At 40.5% G+C, this 15,834-nt stretch overlaps 1 protein-coding gene and 1 long non-coding RNA gene across 5 annotated transcripts in view; one reads left to right on the plus strand and one right to left on the minus strand.

Moving 5' to 3' along the window:
- Window positions 1-15,834, plus strand: part of CEP112 (centrosomal protein 112) — a 163,625-nt gene that overhangs the window by 129,873 nt on the left and 17,918 nt on the right. The window lies entirely within an intron of this gene.
- On the minus strand, window positions 2,175-8,131 carry LOC115911119. The gene is made up of 3 exons (XR_004061246.1): window positions 8,011-8,131; window positions 7,028-7,149; window positions 2,175-2,756 (listed from the first exon to the last, which is right to left on the minus strand). It is a non-coding gene; the product is annotated as an uncharacterized LOC115911119 (long non-coding RNA).

The following is a 15,834-nucleotide window of genomic DNA, read 5'->3' on the forward strand; positions in this document are numbered from 1 at the left end:
CCACATCCCTTTTTTTTTTTTTGCAGAGCTGTATGTTGTGCTGTAGGTTGCTTTTGATTTTGTGCTAATCGTGGTGCTGGCTGCTCCAGGGATATCAGCAGGAGAGAGTCACTGAGGATTTCAGCTTTGTGCATTAAAATGCTCCTGCCAAAATGAGTGTTGACTTAAGAAATCTTCAGATTCCACTTAGAATTTTCTGCTGGCTCTCCAGCTTTATATGTAACTGAAACTCAAGAAGATCAAATATCAAGAGTGTTTTTTAAAAAACGACTGGCTAACACTTTTGAATGGCACATCACAGGGAAATAGAAATATCTTTGTTAAACTTCACCATTTTCATAATAGTTGGGCTTTTCTTAAGTGTAACAAGAGAAACCTGGAGAATCTGATACCTGTGCCTGGTAACTATTTACCAATATTTAAAGGCAGGGTAGGAGAAGAATCAAGTGGTCAGTAGCACTCTTAGACTTTTTGAAAGGCATTGCCTTAATTTTCTATTACTGGAATGTTTTTTCCATCCAAAATGAAAATACCTATTGTTTTGTTAGCATTAAAAGATTACTTACAAAGAGCTACAAAAGGAAAGCAGCCAAAGCTGCCATATTCCTGCCACTTTCTTGCGTCAGCAGAGTTGAGAATAAAAGAACTTTCCAAGTTACAGTGCTGCACTTGAAAAGGGAGAAAAGTCTGCGGTGACTTTTATCTGTGTGTTCAGCAGATCAGATGGCAAACTCACCCCCAGAGCTGAGCAGGGGAGCAGCTCCTGCCTTTCTCTGGAGCCCCAGTGTGTGAAACAGCACCAGGTACGACATCAAAAGGTCCAAATAAAAGTGTAAAGTTTGGGGTTTTTCAAAACACCTGTCTAATTAGCTCAGCTCGGTGTTTGCCAGCTCTAGCTCTGACTTTCTCACAGTTGTGTGCTCAGCAGAAGTGGCTTTTTCATCTCAGAGATTTGGGTAAGAGGTTAAACCTACAAACACTGTCACCAAACCTGACCCGTCGGCTCCTCGGTGCAAACCTATCCCATTTCCTCACAGCATCAATCACCCCATTGTGCCCAGCTAGGAAAGGTGAGGTGGAGCTGTTTGCCAGCTTTTTCTAGAGGGACGAGATCATTTTAATTGAATGTTATTATCAGCCAGTCCTTGTGGTTTGACATGGGTTCAAAGTGAAGCTGCTCATCCGCTCAGAGAATGCGTAGGCACGAATGGAATAACCTCAGTGAGTTTTCAGATGCTCCATCCTCAGGGAAATTGGTTTGATTTGCCCTTCAGTGGAAATTTTGTGTACTGTTGGCAGGCAAAATACCTCTGGAGTCCAGAAGCAGGAGAAAGTCTATTCTGTGTGTTGTACTCTGCTGCTTTTCCCACTAAAATTTCTACAGTGAATATTTTCTGTTTGTACACCTTGTTGCCCTCCAGCCCAAGGAACTTGCCTCTGTGTGTTCATACAGCACATGTGTGTTTAATAAGATGGAAAATTAGATAAAAATACACTTTATTCTTCGAGCCTGTTGCATGTGGATATGCATTTCATGTCCATCCTCCATCCTGCACTGGGGAGTGGGGTGCCTGTCCTGGGAGCAGTTCATTGTTGCTGATTCTTGCACCATCAAGTCTTGATTCACTGATGAACAGGATCTGAGACAGTAAATATTTATTTGTTGACCCTTGAAAATATGAATGAGGAAGATTGAGGGCTTGAGGCTTATGGAGAAGACTGTGAACCTCAAGGCTGAAGCTTTTTCTCAAGTGTTTCTGTGCTGGCATCTGTGGTTTTGTGTCCTTTGCCTCTTCAGGAAGCCTGACTGATTTATGGGGCAAAGAGAGTTCACCTGTTTTCTTCTTCAGGGGTCTGTCTATGAAATGTATTCTAGAGAAACTAAGTTGCCTACAGGATAAAATTTAGGACTTTAAATTAATTTCTTGGCAGCATCTTCCCCAAAACTGCCAGATAACAGAGGAGTGGAAGAGCAGTAAAGCAGGGATGAGTCAAGCACAACCAAAACCTTACTACTCTGAGTAAGGAGGAGGACACAACCATTTTTTTAACTTCTTCTGTTACTAAAACTGTCTCTGCTTATTTTTAGTTTAAGCCTTCACCACGCTGAAGTCAATAACTTCAATTAAATCAACATGTTTTAATAATTATGAAACCAAATACTTCAGCCCTGATGGACCTTCATGTACAAATCTGACTCCTGATACAACTCAGAGAGTGACCTGCAGTGGTGTTGGAACTGCTTCACCAGCCTGGACAACCAACTGTGAGACCCAAAATTTGTATTTCCAATGTTGAATTTGTCTCCTGTGTTTGGCACCTCCAGAAAATAAATCATCAGTGAAAACCCCAGATTGCCAGTTATGAAGAGTTCATTAAGATTTGCTGAAGTTCAAAGCAAAAACACCAGTTCCTCACAGGTCAGGGCAGCTCTTCTAATGGTTCCTGCTTTGCCTCCAGCAGCAGCTCATCCCCAGAACCTGTTTATTTTTCTGCCAGGGCCGTTGGCAGGTGAATAGAGTCACATCAGATCACCTCACTTGTATTTTATGCTGGAAACCCATGCCCTGGATATGCCATTTTCCTGGCCCAGCATGGCATGAGATCATGGATTTCAAACCAGGCCACGTTGGCCATAGAAGACAAAACATGCAATGCCCTGTTCACTTCCCTCTTGAGATTTGCCAGGAAGTCCCAGTTCAGTTCTGCCCTGGGGTTTGCTGTCTCTCAGTTCAGATCATCCCAAAGAATAAAACCTGGTGTGGGGAGGAAGGAGAGCATCACTCATCGTGTCCTGAAAACAGATCAGATCATTTGTAATACAAACAGGAGTGGATGCAAGTTCTTCTAGAACCAGATCAGGGGAAAACAAACCAGTCCCTTTTCTAGGGAAATGATTAGTTAGGGCATGGCAGCACTATAACTCCATGCAGATATCCTGTGGTTTAGGAAAACACATCATTTGAGCACTTGCCAGGTGGGCAGTGGTGCTGGTCCAGACTCACATGAAGGTTGGAAAAAACCTCTGAGATCATTGAGTCCATCCAGGCTCCTGAGAGTCCCTGTCTCAGCAGCACAACATTTTCATTTCAGTGGAAGGTTGTGCTATCTCTCTTTTCAACTAAAACTGTTGAAAATACATTAAACCCTGAAGTGCTGTAATGTTTTCCTTCCCATTTTTTATGTGAGTGCCCAGGGAGTGCCATGGGCTCCCACCTGTGGCACCACGGACCTCCTTGGCTTTTTCATTCCCTTGCCACCCTGCACCCGCCTTTCCACAGCAGGATCTCACCTGGAGGAGACCCAGGAAGAAGATGTGCTCACTCAGGGAAGGATGATGCCCACAAGGAGTGTCCAACCCCCTGCACCCACAGCAGAGCCCCGGGTGCTCTCCCTGCTCTGCTCTCTGCCAGCTTTGTTATGTAAGGAAGGGTAAAAGTACAAACAAGAACACTGAACATGAAAAGTGAGGTTGTTTGCTTACTGAGAAGCCTGGCAGGGGCAGAATGGAACTGTATAAATAAAAATTCAGGCTGACAAATGTTAGGTACCTGCAGGAACACCTGCAGCACTGAACCAAGCCAGGACTCTGCAGGCAGCTGTGAGGAGAAATGCAGGGTGGCTATTGACACTCTGGCTCCAGAAAACAACTCTGTGTGCTGTATTTAAATTCCCCTTGCTTTTGTTTCTACTGTCAATATCATTCATGTCCTTTCCAGTCTTGCCTTGTAACTCAGCAAGGTAGAGCAGCAATTACTGAAGACTATTTAACAGTTTGGATATTATCAGTGGATTTTAATTGTCTGCCTGGAAACACCTCTGACCACAGCCGTGCTCTGAACTCCAAGGAGGGACTCCTACCTGATGTATTGTTTTCTTCCTGCTGCCAGAATAACACATCACTTTTACTCAATGTTTGTGTCTATTCATAACCATTGTATGGAAATGCGTGTTTGCAAATGAAGTTTGGTGTTGCTGAGCACTCATTTGTGTTTCTAACTCAGCCTTGTGGTGGGTGAAGAGCTGATGTCCCTTCTCCATCTCAGCACAGCCCAAGCTCATTTGTGCTTCCTTATCCGGTCCTGAACTAGATGGAGCTTTATGAACTTAACCAGTGCTGGAATTCTCAGATCTTTCACGTTTTGCCATATTTCTTCTTGTTTTTCCTGCAGTTTTTGTCTCAGTTGTGATAAGGGGAAGGTTTTGGGATGCATGAAGTAACTGTGCAGTTTGGCTGAGAGAAGTTAATGTGGAACTGCACAAATGAGAAACTCATGGTGCTTCAGAACCTGATCTGTTTTCTGTTATTTTTAGTCCTGGTGCATTTAAAAAAAGTTTTCTGCATAGAATGTTTTGAACCATTTACATATATTTTCTAAAAAGCTTTGTGTGCCTTTTGGGGGTATCTCAGCTGCCCTGTCAGGACCCTGTGGGTGTTCCTGGGAAGCAAAAGCAGGGGGATATCTTGGGGATGCCTGTTAAAGTCACAAGTAACTCAGCAGGACTTGTGCTGGGTGGGACTGAGCTCCTCTCTGCCTGTGCATTTTCTTGTAAGACTTTTCTGCCACAGCAGAAAGATCTTCACACTGAAGCAGCAGAGTTCCAGCTCAAAACTGGGTTGAAACAGACTTCACAAAAACCCCCACAAAAACAAACAAACAAACAAAGCCCAAAAGCTCTGAATGGAAATCAATCTGCTTTGTCACAACTGTGATAAGAGCTCTTGACACCCCACTAAAACTGTATCTGAGGCACAGCAATAGCTTTGCTGAGTGTTTTTCCCCCTCTTATCCTCTTCCTAGCTTGCCCGTGTATAAATTATACCTTATTCTTACCTCTACTGGAGAAACTGTTAGCACCAAAAAATGCAGCATGGGCTTGAATGTTTAAATAATTGCTTTTAAGGGAAACAAACGCAATAAATTTAACCTAGACAAATTCTGATTTTTTTAAATCGATTATTCCAGTTCAGCTGTAAAGAATACAACACAGTTAAAGAAATACACTGGTGAGGACTCCCAGAAACAAGTTATGCAGGAATTAGAGTAAAATATTTTGTATAAAAAGTTATCAGAAATATTTAAATAGGTCATGGAGCCTGACATTGTTCCTTGCTATGTGTGTATGTGTCTATCTGAAATATTCTGCGCTACTTTTGTAGAGCTCTAAAATGGATGGAAAAACTTCTGAAGAAACTGGAATAGATCTCCCCCATGTCTAATTTGGAAAAAAAAAAAGACCTTAAAGGATTTTAGAAATGTTTAGAAACATTGGCATTATGACAGCAAGAATCTCTGTCATAACGTCATATGATTAACTAGATCAGAAACATTCTGGGATGTTCTGATCAGTTATGTTAATGCCTCTTTTTAAAAGTATAAAGCTAATGCTCTATAAAATAGATACTTGAAAAACAGTTTTGGTTTTCCTCAGGCTACTGAGATTAGAGTTTCGTAATCTGTTTGACCAGCTGCAGAGGACGTTCTGTTTCATTTTTTCTTTTTAAGTAAATGAGCTTCATCTTAACATGATTAAAAAGTTTAAAAAAAAAGAATCAGCCTTCAAAAATACTCCGTTTTCAGCTCATACTTTTAAATAGGAGCAACTGCATTGTCATGTCTTGTTGCAAATGTAATTGGGTTGGAGGTCATTAAAGACTTTGAATAAAAGAATTTCCAAGTTTCCAAGTGTGCATCCTCCCCTGTCAAGAATTGCCCCATTTTTGGCTTCCAGACATAATTTTAGCAGATATTACTTTGCTGCCTCTCACATCTCACATGTGTTGAGTCAAGCTCGCTCTTGTTCAGTTCAAAAAGCAGTGGTTTGCCTTGCAAGTTAATTTTGTTGATTAAGGTTACTTTGAAAGGTAAAAAGGCATTATTAGATTTCTTTGTGTGTGCCTGTGTGCAAGAAAATGTGTGTTATTTTATGTAATGGGAGAATTACAGCAACACTGAGCACTTGATTGCACAAAATAAATAGCTTTTCTTTCATTCCTACTGGGAATCAGATTGGCCTATTGATTAGAAGTATTTCATATTTCTGTTTTAAAAGAGCATAACGAAATAAGAAGCTTTGTAAGGCTTGTTAGAAATGTTTATATTTCCAGGTCTTTGTGTATCCCTGAGGAGCAATGCATTTTAAAGAGACATTTGTAGAGCACCAGGGGTCTGCTGGAGCCTCTGGGCTGGCTCCAGGTGTGAAGTATCTGAACACCCACTTAAAGTGGCAGTTTGGTGATAAACCTGGTTGGGAATGAAGCCCTGGGCAGCAGAAGATTGCCCCGTTCAGCCAGTGATTGATAAATCTGCTTTATCACCACTCAGGCCTTCTCCAAGACATTGCAGGAAATTCTGCCTGAGCCCCTGATGGTTGTTTTTGCAGAACTGTTGTTAAGAGTACGGCAAGCAGCAGAACCAGGTGTTTTTCTGGTTAATTTGTGTTCACAATAGCAGTTTTTCAGTAGCACGGTGTTGACACAGCGTTTTAGACGTTCTTGCGACAGAGCATCAAAAATTCAAAAAGTTGCCTGAAAACGTTGAAGCTGACATCAGGTCTTCACAGGAAAGCTGCTCAGAGAATGACAGACTCCTTGCTGTTGCCTTTGATTGCAAAGTGTTTAATAAAAAGCAAATTAGGAAATGAAAATTGTCTCGCGGATCAATCAGGCACAGCGGTTCCGCCTGCTCGGCATTATCTGTCAGACATTAACCTGATGGGGAGTGTTGTATTTTGGATAATAGTCTCAAAATCAGACTGAAAGGTTGGCTGAAAAAATACCTTATGTATTTTGTGTGTGCTCTGAGGCTGATAACAAACTCTGCAGTTCAAGTTTTAATAACTTGGGGGGAGCTAAGAAACTTCAAAAGCTTCGTGATAAATGTTTTTGACAAAGCGTCAGCTGAACATTAGGCAGAATCTTGGTAAATCCTCTCATAAGTGGTTTAAAATGGAGTTCTGAACTTTCCCTTTATAAGTTTATGCTTGAGATGTCATGGTATCTTTGGGTTTAAAAGATTCATTTTACCTGGTAAATGTGCACCACTGGTGTTTCTGCCTAAACCTGGGCGAGTGCAAGGGCGGAACAGTTCAGGGCTTTTCTCCTTCTGGCAGCCTCTGCTCTGCTCTTGACCATGACACTCCTGCAGGCTGAGAAAAAGGGGAAGCAGTGTTCAAGCAAACTGCAAAATACTCCAGGGAAATATTACAGTAAATCTTCCAGCTGTCAGGCTTTTGATTGACTTCATCACAACAGCCCCAAAGTGTCCTGGTCACAGACAAAGCAGTGCTTGGACATGGCAAGTGCTTGTTGGGTTTTGTGGCCCGTTGAGAAAAGCAGATGAAAGCCAGTTTATTACAGCCTTTGAACCTTGCCTCCCTTTCCCTCCTGTCACCTGAGCCACTAAAACAAAGCAAAAACAATTCCCTCCTTGGCTCCCCCTGACAAAAAATGCCCGACTTTACAATTTATGCTGCTGTTTTCTTTGAACTGTTATCTCTGCAGGACCTTATGGCATCCTTTGCCTTTCAAAAGAATTGAGTTTATAATGTCCTGCAGTGAAGCCCTGACTCAGCAAAATGCTTAAGCCCCTGCCTAATTTTATGTCTACAAATAGCCCTGCTGGTGCCATCAAGGAATTTTAGGGATATATTTTAGAATTATGGAGTCTTGAAAAGATTTGTGTTGGAAGAGACCTTAAAGCCCATCCAGTGCCACCCCTGCCATGGGCAGGGGCACTTCCACTGTCCCAGGCTGCTGCAAACCCTTTCCAACCTGGCCTTGGACAATTCCAGGGATCCAGGGGCAGCCACAGATGCTCTGGGCACCCTGTGCCAGGGCCTCCCACCCTCACAGGGAACAATTCCTTCTAAGAGACCTAATTTTTGCAGGAAAATTATTTTAAAACGTTGGTCAGCTCAACTAGGTATGTAAAGAAAATGCTGCAAACATTCAGCAAAATATCTTACAGGAGCAAAGCAGGACAAGATAGGCATATTGAGAATCCTTACAGTGCTCAGGTGATCTCCAAAAGACACCAGATGAAGTCTGATGTGGAAGTGTTATGGGACTGCTCAGGAGCTAATGCTGATGATCCCAAGTTTATAATGTACTGCCAGTCAGTCTCTTGCCTGTGAATTGTCAAAAATGAAAATAGCTTATATTAGAGCCTGCCACACTGCAAAGTGTCTGCATGTATTTTTCTTTTTGTTAAATTACCTACTTTAAATTTTTCCCCTACTGCTGGAGAGACTTGATTCTGTTCCTAGAGTCAAATTATTCCTTTTCTTCCTGAACCTCTTTCTTTCTTCTCTTTCTTCTCTTTCTTCTCTTTTTTTCTTTCTTTTCTTTCCTTCTTTTTCTTTCTTTGTTTCTTTCTTTCTTTTTCTTTCTTTCTTTCTTTCTTTCTTTCTTTCTTTCTTTCTTTCTTTCTTTCTTTCTTTCTTTCTTTCTTTCTTTCTTTCTTTTCTTTCTTTCTTTCTTTCTTTCTTTCTTTCTTTCTTTCTTTCTTTCTTTCTTTCTTTCTTTCTTTCTTTCTTTCTTTCTTTCTTTCTTTCTTTCTTTCTCTCTTTCTCTCTTTCTTCTCTTTCTCTCTTTCTTCTCTTTCTTCTCTTTCTTTCTTCTCTTTCTCCCTCTCTTTCTTCCTTTCTTTCTTTCTTTTCTTTCTTTTGCCATAGCCTGGTGGAGCAGGGAGCTGCCTGACTGGTGGGGATGGGCAAAGCCCCCAGCTTGGAGAATTTTGCAAGATCTCCATTTCCATTTTGAAACAGCAGCAAAGTGAGCCAAACTTCCCAATTTGCCATGGTGTATATGGGAGCTCATATTATTCATGCTGAATTCTGTGCCTTTGGAAATTACACCTTTTATCTGATTCCTGACCAAGGAAACCTTTTTTTTTTCTTTTCTTTTCTTTTTCCATAATGGCAGCAGAAAATGGGCAACCAACTCTTGTAGGGACACATTTACAAAGGTATTACCAATTTGCATTTTCATTTGTGTTGTAATTCATGTTCACTCTTCATGAAATAGTGTTTAGTGGTTGAAATTAAATATTAGGCATGAAGAATCATGACAGATTTGCTGTCACTGCATAGTAGGACACTGTGAGGAGCAGCCTTTGCAGGTTTTCCCCTTTCCCCTACCCATCCAAAGCTGTTCCCAGCCTCACCAGATCCTGAATTGGACTGATGGTAACAGGCTGGGAGGTCAGTGAAAGTAAAATAGGAAAGAGAGATGTCAAATATCGCTCAAGGCATTTTAATTTCTGTTCCTGAGGAGCAATAAAGCCTAAATTTTCTGTACAGTCATAATAGCAATTGTAATGTACCTCTGGATAGAGAAATAATTCATGTTATTAAACACCATGACTGTTTTCTCTGTAAAAGAAGATATTTTCTTTTCTCTTGCAGCAATGTTAGCCCCTGCATATAGGTTGTGAAAAACCTTGTTTGCAAAAACAAAGCCATTGTTTTAACAGAAACAGCAGAATTTTGCCTTTCATATTGAATCAGTAGCATAATGAGTGGTGGAGCAATAGTTCAACATCAAAGGAGACTTTTTGGATATATTGTGTGTTGCAACAACAGCGAAAAAAGTTCCCACCAGAAAGGAATTTTGCCATATGTGAGCAGCAGACACATGTATTAGGTTAAAACCAGAAGATTTCCTTTGCTTTGCACCAAAACCAAGAGAGAACTCCAAGTACAGAGGTTTTGTTTTTTTTTGTTTGCAGTGTCATGGGCAGGAGCTGCGTGAAAACCCAAAAAGCTCTGAGGATGCCCCAACAATTTGGCTCAAACATCATTATTTCACTTTTAAAACAGCCTTGTTTTGCTCAGACTCATGGCATTGCATCAATGGTCTTCACGGATATATTTGCCCAATTTATTTGGAGTAGTAATGAACCCAGATAAATCTGTTTAGCTCCATGAAATGTTTTAGCAAAATGAATGATCGTTTTTAAAAATCTGGATGGGATTCTTGGCTGCTTCCTTTGGATAGAGTTGTATTTGACTCTAAATTGTGAGACCACTTAATGCAAAGAAATTTTTGCCCAGACAGCCTATAATTCTGGCTTCATGGAGAGATAAAGATTTTGAAAATCAAATGTTTTAATGACAAAATTTTAAATCATCTCCATGTGTATTTCTGGAAGAAAATTCTCTTTAATTTTTATTAACATTCACATGGGGCTTTTTTTTCCTCAGAGTTCCAGAGATTTTCTTCTCATGAACGAGGAGAGAAAACACATCAATGGATGTAAATTGAATTTAGAAGGCACTTGAAGAGAGGCCTGTATTCAGAATTATTGTTGGCACATGTTTTGAGGATGTAAAGTGGAAGCCTTCTTCTGTGGGCATTAGTAAGGAGATAATTAAGACTACAGTAGGTAATTAGAGTAGCTTTTATTACTGCATCTTTCATTAACTAATTATATTAATTTGGTAACATTTGAAAAATTCTTTGAAGATGAAAAGTGCTAACTCTCACTACCTTTAGTGGTAGCTTTACTCTGTATTGGTCATAAATTTCCAGGGCTTTTTTGATACAGATGCACATCCATCTGTGCAGAGTTGCTAATAAAAATTACATATTTCTAATAAAAAAAGAATGACATTATCTTGCATAATCTGGTCAGGATGAGCAGCAACTTTTCTGCTGGCACTTTCTGTCTTGAAGTGAAAATACATTGATACTTAATATTTTTAAGAATTTGGGGTTTTTTTAAAGTGTCACGTTTATTCAACCCTCAGAGCAGAGAGATAAATGCTTGTGATCCATGACTTCCCACTGATGTGATGGGATCAGGAATCAAGCCTTGTCTGCTCTCAGGAACATACAAAAAATAGGAAATTATTTCAGGTTAAAGAAAGAAACCATATCACATTTGTAAACAGTTTCCTCACAATTGTAATCAATACACAGAAATGAAGAATTCTAATTGTTTCTGTTTATGTAATTCTTCAGAACTGAACTTTCAGGTAATCCAACACTTTTGAAAAATACCATGTGGTTAAAGGATAATCAAATCAGTTTTCATATATTGGAGACCAAATCCTTCCTACATTCCTGTTCCATGCTTGTTCCTGGGATTCTTCAAACTCTTATGAGCTTTTAGTTGATTTAGATCAAGCCCTGTAACTAACACCACAAATTAATTCCTGCCTTGACAAGGGATTTTGGAAGGCTGGCACTGCACCTTTTTGTCTCTTTAGGGCTCCTTGTCAAAACTCTGTGCTTGACAAGTTGGTTTTTTTTAAAAACCACCTTTTTTCCCAGCCTCAGTGTGCCCCTGGGTATCCCACAGAATTCCTCTGATCCTGTGCATCCTGCCAGCTTTCTTGGAGCCACAGCCCAGCTCCACAGGCAGCAGCCCCACGTGTGCTGCTCCCTTGGGGCTGAAATAAACTCCATTTGGGGCTAAAATAAAGTCCATGTGAGGCTGAAATAAACTCCATTTTGGGCTGAAATAACCTCAATTTGGGGCTGAAATAAAATCTGTTTGGGGCTGAAATTTGGGTCAGAAATAAACTCCATTTGGGTCAGAAATAAACTCCATTTGGAGCTGAAATAAATTCCACTTGGGGCTGAAATAAAATCTGTTTGGGGCTGAAATAAATTCCATTTTGGGGCTGAAGGAAATTCCATTTGGGGCTGAAATAAACTCCATTTGGGGCTGAAATAAATTCCATTTTGGGGCTGAAGGAAATTCCATTTGGGGCTGAAATAAACTCCATTTGGGGCTGAAATAAACTCCATTTGGGCTGAAATAAATTCCATTTGGGGCTGAAATAAACTCCATTTGGGGCTGAAATAAATTCCATTTTGGGGCTGAAATAAACTCAATTTAGGGCTGAAATAAATTCCATTTGGGGCTGAAATAAATTCCATTTTGGGGCTGAAGTAAATTCCATTTAGGTCAGAAATAAACTCCATTTTGGGCTGAAATAACCTCAATTTGGGGCTGAAATAAACTCTATTTTGGGGTTGAAATTAATTCCATTTGGGGCTGAAATAAATTCCATTTAGGTCAGAAATAAACTCCATTTGGGGCTGAAATAACCTCAATTTGGGGCTGAAATAAACTCCATTAAACGTTTTGCTGGAGGTAACCCATCCCCAGTGGGATAATAGGGAGAATAAAAGTTGCCTACCCAGAAATGCGGCTCAGAGGTTCCTTTCTCCTTCCCCATCGTGGCTCTGGGTCCCAGGGGCTGGGATGGGCTCATGCACAAACTCCACTCCAGGTCCCAAAATGTGCCCCGAACGTTCCAGCGGTGCCTTCCCAAAGCCGTCACTTCTCCCTTCCCTCCTTCCCTGCCTCTCAATGAGAGACCCAAACAATATGACTTTATTTTAGGATCCTTTCCATTTTTAGAAATAAATCAAATGAGTTTTCCCTTTCTCTGGCTGTAATTCACCCACATTGTTGCATTGGAGCTTATTATCTCATTTACATTTTTAAGAGCTTTTCAAAGTGTAGGATATCTGGGCTGGAAAGCAAAACATTTGATTTCTTTGTTCTCTGGCCAACACAAAGCACTTCCAAGGTCAGGTATGGTGTAGACATTCAACAGCAAACATGTTTACATGGCGTTTGAAAGCCCGTTTAACTGAAAAAAAAAATATTGTCTTTATAAGAGTGATGCAAGTCAGCTTAGCACAGCTGAGGGACAGGAATTCATCTGAACCTGGAAAAATTTAACTAACTAAGTTAAGTTTTGTTTTCTGTTCAGAGGAAAAAAAGCCTCTGACGCTTAAAAATTGGCCTGGATCTTTGTTTTTAATCACTTTTTCTTCATCTTAGCAGTTATTAATCATAGGCTCTGCTGCTCTCTTTGGGCAAAATGTGACACTTTGAGGCAGAATTAAATCTGCATTTCTAAACAAACAAAACATTGGTTAATTTTATAAAAGAGATGTTCTGGGGTGTACCTGGGGTAAATCCTCTGCTGTTTTTTAAGAGTGTTCTACATGGCAAAAGCTTCCCTGTCTGATTCAGAGAAAGATCTGAGGTTCTGGTAGCTTCAGGAATTGCCATCAGATCTCAGGCTCTGGCCACTGCATGCGAGGCTTTTTGACTACAGAGAGAATTTCAGTGTGATCTTCAGAAAGGTGCATTATTCATGACATCTCTCTCATGATCCCTCCTAGACAATTAAAATCACGGGCAACAAACTCGCATACTTCTAATTGCTATTTTCAGAGTTAATCACCTGCAGGAATCTACAGCAACCATGAGATTTTGATGTTACTTTTCCATTTTGGCACGGCTTTGATCAAATGCTGAACTTTCGGTTTTACTTTTTTTTTGCCATTGTGCTGATAGAATATCTGGAGTACTCAAATGAACATTAATTACTGGTGGAATTTATGCAGCACAGGAATAGTCCAAAAAGGGTCCAGTGAAGGTATTTGTGATTGATCCAAGGAATTAGCTGAGTTGTTTTTTTGCCATCCCAATACAAAACCTGCCAACAGCCAGTTATGATGTGATTGGAAAAATCTGGGAGTTCATACAGTAAATTCTGGTTTGGACAAATGGTGAATGGATAACTGGAAGAGTTGTTAGTTTGCTGTACTTACATGCTGTAGTAAAAATACCTTCTTTCTAAATTTAAATTTAAGACATTTTCTGCTCTCCTAATGAAATAAAACATGTGTGCTCCGTGCTGGCAAACACTATCTAGAGTAGGTGAACCTAACAAAGGCTGTGTTATCTGAATTTCCCAAATTAAATGACTTTCAGATGCATTGTAAGCCCTCAGATTTAAAGGAACCTCTCGTTTAATCCTCTGCAGAATAAGTTTGTTGTAAATAAGAGATGGAAAACTGGAGAAGGGAAGGAAGGAAGGACACCAGTTCTCTTTGCCACCACGGGGCTGCTGTCCTGTGCAGGAACAGTTTGAGATTCAGTTTTGTACTCAGGACCTGCAGATGGGGTGATAGAAATCTGTTTTCATGCACAAACACGTATTTATGGACTCACATGCATTTAAACATTTAAATGCTATCTCTTGGCCAGCTTCAAAGTCCTGTGAAAGGGTCAGACTTGCCCTTGAGCACAAGGGAAGGATGAGTGATGTGTGATGAGGTTTCTTCCCTCCTTATTTTTCACCATTTGGGCTGGAAAAGCTGACCCTGAAAGAGCAGGAGAAGATGGGTCATACTTTGTAGTTTATCCAAAATGTGCTCCAGGAATGTTCCTGAGAGTCATCCTGGGCTGGTTATGAATGGACACTTTGGGGTTATGGCAGGATTTTTGTCTAATTAATTGGGTTTTTGGTGATCTTCCTGGTATGTGGAATGACCCTGCTCCTTATTGCATATCTGCACTGCTCATTTTAGTTTTTGTGTTTGTTTGTGTTTTACCTCACAAGATAGATGTACAAAAAGCAAACAAAAAGCCTACAGTTCACATATAATTCCCACATATATTTCATTATATTAATGCAAATTCCTGGTACTGCAAGACTTGTTGAGTATTGAAGACAAGTTATGTATTCAAAGCCTGGATTTCAACATTTCTCAGAAGCTCTGATAGCATAAAAGTCCCTGGGCTGATTTGAAGTTCATGCTTGGGTCTGGTTACAGTTTTTGGCATCAGAACATGTAACAGTCTTACAGCTATAAGACTTTAAAGTTAATGCCTGGCATCACTTCAAAACAGCGTTCAAGATCTATCATAAGTAGTCCTCTTATCTTATCTGAATAGCAATTTTATCCTGTAAATTATTGGAGAGTGCAGGATTTCGGTGCTGTGGAAAAGAGCAAGGCATTTTTGCTGTTAAATCTTTGCACCACGAGGGACTTTTAATGATCCTGAGTTGTGCACAGGTTCCCTGGGCTGCTGGAAGCAAACATGAACCATATGGCAGGTCCTGCAAAGCTCCCTGAGTCCATGGGGTTGTTGGTCTCTCCTCTCAAGGGAAAGGCAGGGACACAAGGGAGGTTTAAGTTGGATATTAAAACTTCTTCACTGAAAGTATGGTCAAGAACTGGAGCTGCCCAGGGAAGTGGTGGAGTCACCATCCCTGAAGTGTTCAAAAACCAGTGAACGTGGCATTTCGTGGTACGATTTAGTGACCATTGTAGGGTTGGTCAGAGGCTGGACTCAATGATCTGGGAGGTCTTTTCCAGCCTTGATGATTCTGTAATTCCAGGGTGCTCTGCAGAAGGCCTCTGTGCATCTCAGATTTTTAAAAGCAGCACTGGAGGCTCCTTCAGTGGCATTTGCAGCTCGAGCCCCTTCCCGGGTGCAGCCCCGTGCTGCTTTTCTGATGGGTATCAATGCCCCGGTTTCCTGCCATACAAAAGATAACTCAAAATATTCCCTTTCTGCAGCCACAGCCGCCTCTGTGTTGGTGTCAATCCCCCATCCACATTGTGCACTTTGCTTGGAGTCAGCACTTGCAGTTAACAATGCCTTTATTCAAGCTGACAACATCGCTAAGCTTTTCGTAAATGTGTAAGTAAATGTTAAGCGTGTATTCAAACATCCAACAATGAGGAGGAAACTTTCAAAACAAACAAAACAAAAATCTTTGAAACTTTGTATTGTTTGTTTGGTGTGTATCTGTTAGAAATAACACAGACTATCAGTTCCTTGGGGCACGCTGTTCCTTTGTTAAGCATGTAACAAAAAAGATCAAGGCTCTGAGTGACTGCTGGAATAAAAATAAATGTATAAGGAGAACAATCATGACAAAATAAATTTGTCCGTGCATTTTATGAGCTTGGTTTAGGAGTGATTACTTCGGAACTAAATAAGGATTGGGTAGTTGTGGTGAAGTGACACGATCACATTATTCCTTTTATTTATTGCCATTTATATT

The sequence above is a fragment of the Camarhynchus parvulus genome, chromosome 18 (assembly GCF_901933205.1).
Source record: "Camarhynchus parvulus chromosome 18, STF_HiC, whole genome shotgun sequence".
Taxonomy (NCBI): Eukaryota; Metazoa; Chordata; class Aves; order Passeriformes; family Thraupidae; genus Camarhynchus; species Camarhynchus parvulus.